Genomic DNA, 15370 nt, shown 5'->3' with positions numbered 1-15370 from the left:
TTTGGTAAGGAATCTCTCTACCCAGAAAAAGGTAATTATTTCCCTTTTTATTACCCACTGCACACAACAATGCTACAGCCACTTTCTGATGAAGTTTTGTGGTGCCACTGAGGACTGTGTGACATGATCTTCACACCACCAGCAATGTTACTACTAAGCATGGTTGAAGCATATTGTACATATACACTAAGAAGCAATAGGCAGATGAAAATTTCTAGCATTGAGAGCATGATGTCAGTTGGGAAAGGGTAAAAAAAAATTTAAAAACAAAAGTCACAGCTTAACTCTGAGAACATCCGCCTCCCTGAGCAGCAGACCCCCATGTAGGTAACAGACTTTATGTGAGCTGTAGAGCTAATGAACCTCTGTTAAGAGCCTAAAGAGATCCTATACTGCCCAAGGTGCCATAGTCTATAGGAATATGTCTTGCAGAATGCAGAAATTGTGCTCCTGATAATGACATTCAAAGCAGAAACAATACAGCTTGGTTTTCCAAACAAAAATGGGGTTGTATCTGATCTAGTTTGATCTCTCAAGCCGCTTAGCAAAGGCTGCAGATCACAGTGGTTTGACATTTTATCTCCCTCTGCAAGTTTCTGAGCATCCCCATGAGAGATGGTGGCTGCTTCTCTTGCCTGCCAGTCAGCTGTCAGTCAAAGTTGGATGCAACATTCCTTTCCTGCTAAATGGCTGCAAGGCATGATTCAAATGAAGAGCTACTCAGCTGGTGTAACACTCATAGAACTCCAGCCAGATAATCAGCATTCATGAAAGGTACCAATGAGCCCAATCTACAGGAAAAGGCCAAAGGCAGAGAGTCCTCAGAGAGGAGAAGTAGAGAAGGAAGATAAGAGGGTAAGGAAAGATACCAAAACAGAAGAGAGTAAGAGGGAGAACTAGAAATACGGAGATGGAAGGAATGGAAGCTCACAAAGAGGAATCAAGATGGAAAGGAGGGGGAAATGATATTAAATGGGGGTAGAGGATAAGAATTGGGAGAAAATTTACCTAAAGAGAGCAAAAACAAAAACAGAAGATGAGACAGTGAAGGAAAAAATAACAGCAGGTATGAAACATGAAGTAAAGGACAAAAAAAAAAAAAAAGATAACAAATTGAAAGACAGGAGTGTTCCACACACTGTCCTCTTCCACAGTCTGCTTGGGGTGGTCAGGGTAATGGGGATCATTTTGTTCCAAGATAAATCATATGGTCCTGTGGTGATCCTACAGTCTCTTATTGTCACTGTGAATTTTGACATTAAACTTCATAAGCCCCCCATTTTTCTACTTCAGAATTAGAGTACCAGCTATTGACTTCAGAGGGACTGATGGGAAAATGAATATTCCTGTAGGACAAGTTTGCTGAGAGACAGTTAAAAATGGTCTAGTTGGACCAGAAATGGTCTAGTTGGACAGTTTCAACAGGCGTCAGTAAGATAAAAAATGTACATTATTTTTTAAAGTTGTTCTTCCACCTATTTGTACTTTATTACACTTTCTGTTGTAAAGCATAGAAACAACACATAATATATAAATGTCATTGATTTTGTGTTCCTAAGCCATTCGCAAATGGCCTTTCACACATCTTTCAAATGCCAGAACTGCTCACACTCTTTTAACTGAACAATTAGCCAAGAGGCATGAAAGAGCAGCCTTTTATTATTAAAGTTGAGGATTGGTGTGAGGGGAAATGATAGAAACATCTAAATGTCTCTAAATTGAGGTAACTAGGCAATTTAACTGAGCAATTAAACTTGATTGATGTGGGCGAATGAGGATTATGAACATTTTTATGATGCTTTTTTTTTTTTTCTCAGAGGATTAAATGTTAACCATAAATATGGATTTAAAAATGGTAGGAGTATAAAGAAGAAATGTGAACAGCAAAATCTTTTAAAACAATAGCTGTATATATATATATATATATATAAAAAAAAAGGGAATTGTTCTTATGCCTTACTTCATAAACAGGCAGACAGGAGTCTTCTGGGGTTTTTGTGTTTAGTGGTTAAAGCTAGGTGGGCATTAACACAACCATAAAAATAAAATATTCTATATGAGCTACCAAAAAAAAAAATCTTTTAGTCATGCTGGTTTCACTTTGCCTCTTCATTTTTTAAACATCTGTTTAATCCAAATATCTACATCAAAATTTGAGATGTAAGAAGTCTGTTGTGAAATATTCTAAAAAACATCATTATTTGTATGAGATGCCCAAATTACAGTTGTGAAATCCTGTAACTGTTTAAATTACAAAAAAACAGATTTGCATCATAGTAGAGTGTAGGAAAAAAAAAGTAAACGGGGATGAATTCAGGTTTGGGCTAATAAAAGAGAAAAGTAGCATCTCTGAAGACAGAGCTCAAGGCAGTACTGAAGACAATGCTGCAGCATCATCTGAGTCACAGACCAGAGCACTGTTGTTGTCTATACCCTGCATACTCTTTATTAATTGAACCCAGAGTTTTCCATCCTTGAGGAGTTCATTGTCCAAGCACGTATGGAACCTTTTTTTTGGTAGCTGTGGGTACTGTCAGCTATTAAGAAGTGCTCCCCATTTTTGTATGCCTCACACTTCACTGTGAGCCCAAACATGCAGCTGTATCTCACTGGACAAGGTGCGCACCTGCCAACGAGACACTCGCAGTGTTAGAAACACAAGCTGATGTTTGCTTTGGTGCTGACACCAGATCGATTGTTTTATTGCCCATCCTTCTATTTCTGAATTTCATTCCTGTATATTTGTGAAATAAAGTCTTTTTAAAAAGAGATGAAATTCATGCCCCCAGTCACTCTAGTCTCAGACCTCAAGGAACTTGAAGGAAAGTTCTAGACTGGATTTATTCATTGCACTGCTGAATAACTTGTGAACTATGGCTATGCATTGAAGTGTGACTGATGGGCACAGTGACATTTTAACCTGAAGATATCTTTTCTTCTGGTTCAGAAATTGTAGCACTTGGCAGGGACTCAATCAAAAAATGAAATAAAAGTATTACATGAGCATTAAAGTAGAGACGTGTCTAGAAGTACAACCTAAGCAAAATTTGCAACATCTGAGTTGGGTTTTAAAAGAGATCTAGTTGTACACATGGCTGCTTAGTACAATTTGAAAGGGCTGAGGTGAATGGAGCTTTAAATTTTAAATCACAGGTAAACAATGAAGTGGTAGTGCAACTAAATATATAAAAATATAAGCTGTGTTTCCTAAAGATCCTCAGATACTCCAGAGGTAAAAAAAAAAACAACCAAAAAAAACCCAAAAAAACACCTGCCCTGTTCCAAGATCGTACTCATAGGTATAGTTACTCTTTGTATGCACTTGACAGCTTTGACATGGCAGTCCCACTGGCTACATAAAATCCATGTAGTGGCATCCATGACTGAGTTTAGAGCGCAAACATACAATCATTGTTACATAAAGGGATAGGATTGCACTTTCTTTAAGACTAAAGAAAGACCTGAACAAGTTTTAAATCTTACTCGTTAACCCAAGAACAGCTTTTGGCAGTCTGCAGTGGAAAGGACCAACCTGCTTTCCTGGTAACAAAAGGCACAACTGTGGAATGGTTTTGTAACACTCTGGCTGGCTGGCACTAAAAGGAAACTTCCAGACATACTTTTCATTTTTGCTGTGTCTTATTGATGTTCATATAATTCAAGCAGTATGCTCGCCTGGAAGCTATCTGATGTTACTACCTGTACAACCAATCATAAACAATCAACCTCTGCTGACAACTCCATTTTTCAAGGAAGATAAAGTCAAACTCCTGCTGGTATGTGGCTTGGCAAAGCAAAAAGGATACTGTGTTACTGTAGGCAGACCCAGAATATTTTTGTTTGGTGTTGAAAGAACCTCTTGGAAAGATGAATTCCCCTCTGTCAAGGAATGATTTAAGGTACTTTTGACCCTGCTTTTGAGGAGGGGATGAACTAAATTTTATCACAGTATAGTTTCATCAGTGTTTTTATATTTTTTTGTCTGATTTTACTTCTGGCTACAACTATTCTGAAGGCAAAGCACAGCAGTGTATTTCAGCAGAAACAAATGAAACAAAAGGCAGAATCTCTTCCAAGCCATTGCAAGTAGAGGGACTAAGCAACATACTGAGGCAAAATTATCTGGCTGTGAGCACACACAAGGGGCTATTTAAACAAAGAAAATTACTGTCGTGTAATACAGTCCATGCCTTTTCAGCATGTTAGTAAGTAATGAGTAACATTACTCCAATGGTTAAAAGGTATCATATCTTAATTGAATAGCATGATAACTAGCAAGAGAAATCTTCACTTTCTCTCAGATTTTAGTGCACTAGTGTTCTGTACTTACCTTTACAATTTTTTGTACTCCGAAAAAGCAAGATGTGAAAAGTCAAACTAAAATGACTCCCCCATCTGCACTTTTAACATCCTTTATGCAGCTTTATTGGCAGACACTTGTTCAGTATTTCTTTTCCTTGCCTTGTAACTTGCATTATGATATATACGTGATGCCTTCAGTTTCCTGTTACAAACACAGTGACTATTTGTTATTTTTGCAATGCTTAACATTAAAAGTTACCTTTGTAACTTCTGTTTATTCAGAGAGTATCACAAAGGAATTTTCCATTCATTTTTGATTATTAGATTGGCTCTCTCAGGGTCTAGATTTTGCATTCTGCATCCAGAGGAACTGTAAGCATTGAGACCAGCCTTTTGCATGTGACAAAACTGATATACAGGGAGGTTAAGTGGCCTTCTGCACAGCTAAAAGTCAGAAATTTCACAGCAGAGATTGAAAAACAAAAAAAATAAAAGTTCTTAGCCACTTTCCCACCCCCCCAGTTTTTATGATTGGGTCACCTGCCTCCCTCTTCAGTAGGCCTAGTACTTGTCATTCTCTTAAAATGTAGAACAAATGCTGTGGCGCATCTGCACTTCCATTATTCCTCATCCATCAGTCATATTTTATGTTCCAGCACTTGACTTTCCCAAGTGCCCTTCATTTCTGTATTGCATTGCACACACATACACGCACTTGTCTTGTATTCCTCTTTGAAAGATTTACGGGCGCTGGTAGAAGTTCTGTGTGCTGTCAGTCCCTGCGGAACAGAGATAACTCTGTAATGAGGGACAGTGGAGAGGTTAGAGGCCCACGACGACAATGCAGAAACAGCTTGCAAGTTTTAAACCATCACACGGGGGCTAAGAAAGGAGATAATGAGCAGTGGGTGGGATGGGCAAGGATATTATTCAGAAAATAAAAAGGCAGGAAATACAGCATGGTTATTGTTTACGATCATCATAATTGTGAATCTACTTGGCATCATCCTTGTATCCAAATATATTGCACAATATAAGAGCCTTACAACCATCTGTTTCAAACAAACCACATTTCCTACATTATGGCACATGATGGTACTTACAGTGTAATGATACAGAACCTCCTCCCCTTCTTCCCATTCCGCCTACAGAAAAAAGCAAATCCTGGGACCCTCAAGGCAATATTTCTGTTAATTCTTGTTTTTCATTTTTGTGTCCCAAACAAAACAATTTTGTTTTCCACATGCTAATTACCCACTCATATCAGTGCTTACATTTTGGGTCACGTCTTTTCACAGATTATCCTGCTCTACTCTTGTTAGCACTCTGCACATAGTCCTGAATTGTGTGTCCCTAGACTTCCAGCTATAGAAAAACAGCTAAACATATTAATCTTCCTCTATAGGGAGAGACTACATGTGAAGCTCATGCTTGATTATGGATTATTTAGATTGCTATTATTTGGAGCATTACTACTTTCTTATGTGTTTATATAGCGCAATAGCGTTCTCACTATGAAGCTGCAACATCATGAATATAAATTTTGAGGGCTAGGGACAGCTGAAAAATAAAGTCCTTCTTGCAGGCCTAAGACAACCATTGTCACTCCACCATTTGTTATTTACAGTTGGCTTACCAAATATAATAAACCATAAAGCTTAGAGAAATCTCTTTATTAAATTAAATATATTGTCTGTGCCTCCCATTTCTTTGCTGCTATTCCCTCACTGGTGAACATCAGTTCACAGTAGGACAGCAGCAGGTTGAGAGCTGTGGCCAGTCAGTGTAACATTTCAAAACACAAACTGAAAATGTGTTGTGATGTGAATGCCTACTGTTGATCCGTATGCACTAATGCAGACTGTGGCTTGCTTTCACCATTAATGGGGTGAAAGAAACCTCAGCATGCTCTTGCAAGTACTTCAGGATGCAGTGAAGCTTGTAGTTGTCATGAAAGTCTGAGGTGGCAGATGAAGGAATCGCCCTCTGGAAGGAAAAGAGAAGGAAAAAATGTCAGTGCTTTCTCTCCTTTAATTTCATAAAAAAACCGACCTCAAAATAGAAAAACAAAGGTTGTAAATAAATAAAATACTGAGTGAGCTGGAAGTTAAAAAATTTACATTAACGGATGAGGGGAAGACATTAGCAAATTTTTATGTTAGAATTCTAATTCCCACTGTTTTCTCAAAAGAGATGTTTATTTTGGAGTCGTATCTGACGAAGATTGCAGTCCTTCTATCCCCAGCTTGCTTAGCCAGGTAGTAGAGGACACGGCTGCTGGAGAGCTCAGCTGAAATGATCTCTATATAATATCGTCCCTCTGCCTTCATACCTTGTCTCTTTGTGAAGCATTAAGTGATGTTTCACATTAGATGTCTGCTGGAACAAAGCAGGTTTTAAAGCATTGTACAGGCTCACATAATGATCATTTAGTCATCCTTAGCATATTGGTCATCTCCGCCCATTCTGTATCTTCTTATTGGAAGGTGACATCAACTTCAGTCAAGTAATTTGTATAATTTTTGTGTTTAGCATCATGTTGTCATTAGTGGAAGGTTCTCCCTAAAAAACAGAACCAAACAACATATGTGTCCCTTTGGTTCTTTGACATACTTCCTTGTGTCTAACAGCCCTTGCAATCAAGCTGATCAGGGCACCAGCAGAGGATTTAAAGGACATGCGAACTGAGGTGTCAGAGCATTCATTCATAGTTCCTTTCCACTTCATGTAGTTTTACTTGTTTCAGGTCAGTTGCTTAAAACACAGTTAATGCTGCTTATAATGGCTAAAATTGCTCGCAGAATGGGAATAACAAAATTCCCACATCTTGGGAATAACAACTGCCAAGGGGGTTGCAGGCAAAGGGTTAATGCCTGTGGAAGAAAACTCTTGCATGTATATTTATGGTATTTGTAAACTCAGGTGAGCTTGACCCTCATGCTACTTGCAGGTAGATCCTGTCAGGATGTACACCATTCACCTTATAAATACCTGTTATTTTACCTACAGAAATATTTTATGAACAATTTCCTTTAGAATTTTTAGACTGATAGTATCACAGCAATTATACGTGCTTCAGAGAGAATTCTTTCCTTTCATGAATACTAGATATTATATAATTAGGAGAGCATAGACACAAGTATTCTCACCAAAGGAATTTCACGTTCTCCAGTTAAAATTAATATGTGTTCCTAGATAGGCTGTCCTGGATGTTGAATTGGTGTGACTTTCCCTATTTTCAGAATTTAAGAGCCTTTCCCAAAGACTATGGCTTTTCAGACATTATAGGAACATTTCATCACTGTCACTGTCCTTAGATGCATCCAATTTTTTTTATGGAACTGTGTCCAATTTACTTAAAAGGCTTCTGATTTATTGGTTTTTCTCTGCTGTGGATAATGCTTCACTCTACCAGAATTTTCTGCCTGACTCAAGGCTCTTTGGGGCCTGTGGGCAAAGTGCTGTTCCATATCCCCGAGTAGTTCTCCTTTATTCATGACGAATGGGGCCAGCATAACACTCCTTCTGGTCAACTCATTAATCACCTGAGTGAAGAAGTTGTCTTAGGACATTCTGCAGAAAACTGAGTTGCTTGCACAGAGACATATTGCCCTTCCAGCAAACATAAGAATGATTAAAATCCCCCAAGAGTGCAGGGTTTCCTCCATCTGTCTAAAGAAGGCTGCATCTGCTTCATCTCTTTGAGCAGACAGTCTGAGGCAGATACCTAATGTCTTGTGTTGGCTTGTCCTCTTATCTTCAAAATCTCGACTGATTTGTCACCTGTTTCAATGCAAAGCTCCACCTATATGTGCTGATTATTTGCTAATCCACCTCCTTGCCTTCCTGACCTGGCAGGAAGGATCTACATTCTGCTGCAGCATTCAGGTCACTTGAGCTTTCCTTCACAGCCTCACTTATGGCACTTTGAGGAATACTTATTTGAAAGAAGAATCTACTCAATGCCAGATTTGTCTTTTCCCATAAACATTTTTCTAGGTTGAGGACTCTTCCTCAAAAGGGTCCTGTTGAGAGATAAATGTGTCGCCTTTTGTATTGCATCTACTGTCTCACAAACCCTTTATTATCTGGTTATATAACACCAACTTCTGTTTAGAAACAAAGTTGGAGAACATAGCAGAATGGAAGTATTTCTCATTTTCCCAGCTTCTGACCTATAGAACTAAATGACAGAAGCATGAAAACAGATTAAAGACTCAATTAAACTTGTGGATATGAATTAGTATCCTTTTTGTTAAGTCTTCATTTAAATCAGTGGGTTCTCATTTGTTTTAGTGTTTGTCTGTATCCTCCCTTCTCCATCCCGCTTCTTCCTCCCTGACACACACACTTTTATACAGTATATAAAATTCATGCACACATTTCAGGGTTTGATTGTCAGCATCAAGCACTCAGAATATCAAAGGGTCACCTTTGTCAGAAAGCAAAGGATGAGCATTTCCTTTCAAGTGCATCCATCAGGGAGTAGTCAGAAGCTGTTACTTGCTGAAGAAGCCTGATGTTTTATTCAACTGTATCCCAGTAAAAACATTTCTGGATATTAGGCCAAGGTTTTGTTTTGTTTTTTTTATTTTATTTTGTTTTGCTGTTCATCTTTCAGATAGATTCTCCCATACCGCCACAGGAGAATAGAGGTTTTTGCAGAATGAGAAATGTGTGTGCTCATATACCTTAATTAAGGTGCTATATTTGCTTACAGTCTAATTATGAAGCATTTTGAAAGTTCATTATTCCAAATAAAATATTTTGTCAGTGATTAAACAGATAATTCTGACCACAGATACAGAGTAATCAACTGTCCCTGGGTAAATTCCCAATGAAATAAAAAAGAAATAAATCTGGATACATAATACAGACCTATTTCACTAACTATACACATCATATAGTTTCAAGACTAAAGCATGTACACTGAAATAATTATTGAAGTGCATGTTTGCTGAATGTACTCTTTTGAAAAAAATATTTTCTACTAATCTCAACAGAATACCTGCTGCCATCTTCTACTAAATGAATTCCCTTTTCTAATTGACTAATGCAGTACAGGACAGAAGTCCCATTATAGTCAGTGGAAGGATATCAGAATATTTGACTTAATTTCCTCTGACTTGGAAAAAAAGCTGTAAAGAAATTTGTTGCTCTTGAATTGTAGGCACAGTTCTAATTGAAGAATGGGGTTTAGGCATGCGTCCTTTATGAACTCTTTGTATTCCCATTGAATGTCATTACAAGTCAGGCACTTAATTTTTTTTAACCTCTCATATGAGAACACACATATTCCTTTTCAAGGAATTTTTAAGATACTTCAAAATGCTACTTTAGCTAATATAGTCAACCTTGGAATTCAGAAACCCTCCTACCTACCCATCCAAACCTGTGGTGATGGTAACCTTCAGCTGGGGGATAATAACAAAAACCTAAGAACAATTAGATTTTCTACCATTGCAGCTGCATTAAGGAGAGGCCATCTGCCCCACCCTCTAATGCAGTAAGCTGTGGCAAAGCCACACTATTGCTATTCTTGATTTCAGTTAAATGATACCCAGTCTTTCCATAAACACAAAACAAATTATACCCAAGGTTCTCAAATCATGTTATAATCATTACATACAGAACTGGACATTGTTAACTTTTACTGCAGGGAGAATGTAGAAGCATCAAATAGCAATCTGTCTAAGATCAGACAGGAAGACTGTGACAAAAGCCATATTAAAACTTGAAGCCAATGACTAACTATTCAGTTAATATGGTAGATTTGCAATGCTAGCAATGTCTGTCTCCTAAAATGACTTGTACAGCTCTTTCAAGAATTCAGAGGCTTGAATTATCAGTCCTGATCACTGATTTGTATACACTAGATAAAATATTTTTTAATATATTCTACTATTCTGCTCAGCTATTCAAGAGAGTTTTCCTGCTACCTGAGCTAGGTTGTGAGGAGTCTGGAGTTGGCTAAGCCATTTATACTTTTTAGGAAGTTAATGGCGATGTCTCAACTAAAGCAAATCCTCATGTCTGCCACGTCCTTTTACTACCCCACAGTTTGAAAACACTGGCAAGAAGAAATAATTCTTGCTTTGACAAAGAAATCCAGATGTTTAAATAGATGGACCAAAAGCATAAAACAGGGATTTTAAACTGCTTTGGCCTGCCTTGAGAGAAGAACAAGATCTTCACGCTTTTGTGAAGGTAATTGCAGAAGTCTGTATAATGCTCTATTGTTACCATCACTACTGTTTAGCTGAAGAGAGCTCTTTGATCTTTCAAAGGCATAATGAAACCCAACTGCTCTAAGTAAAACTGCAAAAATTCAGTATATAACCATGGATTTCTTTTTTTTTTTTAACTAAGAGGTCAGTTATTACTCAGAGTCAGAATTGTTTTGAGTTCCTTATAGTTTGAAAGGAAGACTGCTTCCTTCTGGTGTTATACAGTAGTTCAAAGAAGTTTGATAAAAGGACATGAAACTCAAGAGCCCATATGTATAGAGATGAGACTTGACACCATAGTCTCTTGTTCCTTACAAATTAAAGACCTCTTTGTCTTTTTGAGGGCAAACTTTGTAAATTCCTGCTATAATTTGACTTAGAGATAATAGGAAGAGGAGCAAATAAAGTGCATTACCACAGAAGTGCTTAGCAGCACTCAGCTCAAGAGAACACAAAGATACCTTTATCTAGTTTGCAGCATTGCCAGATATTCATTAAGATCTGATAATCAGTTGCCCCTAGAGACAAGGGCTGTCAGAATAAGGTACCTTGCTAGTTTGGTGTACTGCAGCGCAGGACAAAAGCTCTTGTGCCACTGTCCCTGTTTAATCACAGTGAAGAGCAAAAGCAGCTGGGGAACCCAAGAGGGAGAAGCCTTGAGAGGTCCCAGGCAATGTTGAAAGGATTGACATAATCCAGTTGATTTTTTTGCAAAGCTGATTAGCTGTGGCTGTATGTTTGCACTTCAGGTTAGAAAACCCATTTGTGATTTTGAAGGGTGTGTAATAAAGGTGTAAGTCACCAGAGTATGGATGTTTATTCTTAGCTCCATACATTTAAAACAGAACAACAGGTTCCAAACTACGCTTTGGGCAGCCTATTCCTTAAATCAAGGATCCCAACATCAGCCAAACTGTAGTCCCTGTCTGTCTCAGGCCATGTGGCCTCCCATATGGCCTTCACAGAAAGAGACTTCCAACCTGCCTGGACCTTCCAGCCTGCCTGAAGGGTGTGAGCCTGAGGTTCCAAAGTGAGAGAACACCTTACATCTTGTCTCTGATCTAATGACAAATTCTTATTCCTCTGCCCTTTATATTTCTTATTATTTTTATTTTTCCCACTCCAGCACCCTCTATTCTTATTATAGTGACTTTTCTGTGTTGTATTTGTTTTTAAATCAAATGCCACCATCTTTTATACTCAGTTTGCCTTTTGAATACCTGGTTGCTTCTGAATCTTAAAATATGCTTAGTGCTTTTTATCTATTTGTTTTCTAAATTTGTTCATCTCTATGAAACTGATTTTTGCCTTTCTTGATGTCATTCATTTACAGGGGACAAATTGTCACTGCTACTTTTGCAAACGAATGAGAAAGTTCACTGACATTTTGATACTCTCAAGAAGCAGAAAGACAGCATCACTGTGATATTTTTTTTTTAATTCTCCTGAAATTCTTAATATTAGGACAATATGTTTTGCAGATGATAGTGCTGTTGCAGAAAGCTTGTAGCTTTTTTCACTGTTTGCAGTGGGTGCAATTTTAGCTTTCTTATTGCTGTTTTTGAATCTCATAGCTGGTTTTTTTTTTTGTTTTCTTTTTAAAAGCCAGTACTTAATTTAAAGGTTACCCTTAGAGGATATTTTTGTTTTACCTTTTGCATGTTCTGCACTGAGGTTGTTATCTTAATAAAGACCTGACTTTTGTTTAATATTTCAAGTATTGAATTCTTGTATCCTTTAACATTTTTTCTTATTATTATGTCAATATCAATTTTTCTGCTAATTTGCCTGTTTGAATGCAAACCAATATGCTTTTTATAAACAAGGTATATTGCAGATGTGTTCTTTCTATAAAAACACAACCTGCTATGTATTATTATATTAATAGGATTCCACAGCTGAATGAGACAGATTTTGAGGCATTCTTGGGTTTGTTATACTAACTCTTATGGATTAAAAATGTAAGCACAATCAAATAGGTATAGTATACTTTTGAGGCATTCTTGGGTTTGTTATACTAACTCTTATGGATTAAAAATGTAAGCACAATCAAATAGGTATAGTATACTTTTCAATAACTCCAAAGAAACCAACATTAAAATGCAGGAACCTCCTATAACCTCAGTAATTCTTCAGTGCTATATTTCATTAATTTTTTGTAGATTTAATGTTTTCAGTCAGGATTTGGACTACTTGATGATCCTGTTAAATTCCTTCCAACTCAACATATTCAGTAATTCGATGTTTCTTGATTTCATCTTCCTCTTTATTATGAGAATATACTACCGTAGAAAAAGAGACCTATTAAAAATGGAAGGAATGGAAACAGGAAAAAACGCAATGTTCATGAAATAGAAGTCATTAATTAAAAAATCCAATAGACAATGTATGGTCATAAAATGGAAGGAGAAAGAACAGAAGAACGGGAAAAAAACCTGAGTGTTTTAGTCTAGAAGAACTGGTTTGATATAGCAATGAAAATAGCAAATCTTTGTACTCATTTCTAATGCAGGTAGGAAAACATTAACATTCCAAAATGTATGTCCATTTGTACAGAAGAAAGGCCAATTGAAATGCAGCAATTACAGAAAACCAGCCAGGAACATCAGCCCTCCATATCTGGCCTTTTCTTCATTGGCTCTTTTTGGAATCCACTTGACTTGAAAACAAGATACTGAGGTTGTAAACAGGTTTTCAGCTGAGGATTCAGAAGTGCCTATTTTGCAAGCAAAACCTGAGTATAGGCTGGGAGTCTAGCAAAAAAACAAAACAGAACAAAACAGAAGCAACAAAACAAACCAAAAAACCAAAAACATATGGAGTTATTATCTGTAAATGCAGGATGAGGAAGAATATCTATGTGGGAGAAGGCTCTTAAAAAAAGAAACATAATGCTGGCACAAGAACAACACATCTAGTTTGGGAAACAAGATCTTTGCTACTCTTCAGAGCAGCTATTTCTTTGAACAGGAACTGTGAACCTGTTGCAGCTTTTGCTTTGCTAGATACAGTGTGAGCCAGGCAAGATAAAAGTACATTAATTGAAACACTCAGGAATCAGTCACACTGAACCACATTCAGGTTTACTGTATTGGCTATAGTATAGGAACTGTGCTTACCATGCTAAACCAATCACTTACTATAGTTAACCCATTCAGTGATTACTCCATAAACTGTGACATCTGTATGGGCAAGAAAGTGATTAAAAATGAAGACTGATGATGGCTTAGGACAGCAGATCTCAGGTTAGTGAGGAGATACAAAAGAGTGTGAAACTTCTTTAAGTACCTGTGGTAACGGTTTAAACACAGCCCCTGTGTGAAAGCATTGTTCCTGACAGCTGTACATGAGGCATCATGGTGCTGTGATCTGCCAGCACAGGTCTATTTGCCCTTTTTTCCAATCTTGTAAATTTTTTTATTGTTTTATATTCTTTGAAAATGGCAGTGTTTGAACCTTACTTCAAAGTCTGTCTCTTGATTTTTGATGCTATAGAATACAAATCTTATTATAATCTTCAAATTGCTTTATATAAGAATGAAAAGGAACCATATCTTCTAGTTTCTGTAAGCACCAAGAAGATTTGGAATTACTGTAGCATCTTTCTCCCATTGTCTTGAAAATTATTTTTAAGCATCTAGCTATCTAATAATCAGGTTCCGCAGTCTAGCCTCTATCTCTGCCCACTGGCCTCCTCTAAATACCTCTATAGTCCATTAATTTATTGGGGTTTCATTTTGTAGAGGAATAAAGGTGCCAAAATGATTATTATCATGTTCGTTTTGAAGAATAGTAGCTACATCAGGCAAACAAACCCACTTTTAGCCTTAACTGGCTGGTCAGCTGGCTTTTCCATAGATAAACAAATAAACCACCAACCACTGTGGTTCATGGTGGTTCTTCTCTAGATTTGTGCATAACTGTAGGTTGATCCAGAAAGTATGTAAGGAACATGAGAAGTAACACCATTTTGCAGTATCTAGAGGATTTAAGGACAAGGGCCAGATCAGAAAGTATCCAGAACCATGCAGTGATGTGAGTGATATGAGGGAAACAGGAGGCTTTGGCTTAGAGATGAGTTAGGTAGATTATGTGGTGTATGGAAGGATCCAGAGTATAGCATGATTGAGACCAAAAAAACATGGCACACACATCCATTGGAAATTTGGCATTTCTGGTAGTTCTGGATCTCTTCATGGACCTTCTGGAATATCTTCTGGAAGAAAGCATCCCGTATGTCTTGAAATAAATTATTTATGTATTTATGCCCTGATGATACATGATATATTTTGTGTATATGGAGATATATGGAACCCATATGTAGTGTTTTGGGGTTATTTTTTGTGAGTTAAAAAGAAGTGTATACTTAAACTTCACCAAAATGCATATAAATACTTATTACCTAATATGCAGAGCCAGTGACAATTTCTTTTTAACACAGAGTCACTAAATAGAGTGAAAAGTTTAGTGGTGATTATTTGATGATACTAAAGGAGTTTGTTATTATAGTAATTTAGGTGTTTTGTTGGTGTTGTAGGGGTAAAGAGCATCAGGAGAGGCAAGTAAGAGTACAAGGTTGTTACGGCTTTTACTATTACAGCATTAGCAGTCTCTTCTTGGATGCTTTGTTTTTTTCTAAAGCAGTATTGCATGGTGTAACCTCAAGCAATACATTTAGATGAATTTGTTGGTTTCTCAACTGTATTTTGGTGTTTGGATATAGTAAATTTTGAGCAAAATCATGTGCTATGAATATTCCCAGGAGTAAAACCGTGATTCCCTTCATTAGCTACCTACCAACTGCTTGCTTACTATTTTAATAGTTGGTCTCTATTTCATTA

General features: G+C 37.2%; 1 protein-coding gene across 5 annotated transcripts in view; it reads left to right on the top strand.

The window, feature by feature from the left end:
• Positions 1–15370, top strand: part of LOC135304663 (cadherin-6) — a 103034-nt gene that overhangs the window by 52595 nt on the left and 35069 nt on the right. The window lies entirely within an intron of this gene.

Source organism: Passer domesticus, chromosome 1, assembly GCF_036417665.1.
Source record: "Passer domesticus isolate bPasDom1 chromosome 1, bPasDom1.hap1, whole genome shotgun sequence".
Taxonomy (NCBI): domain Eukaryota; kingdom Metazoa; phylum Chordata; class Aves; order Passeriformes; family Passeridae; genus Passer; species Passer domesticus.
This window is presented reverse-complemented; position numbering and strand designations above follow the sequence as displayed.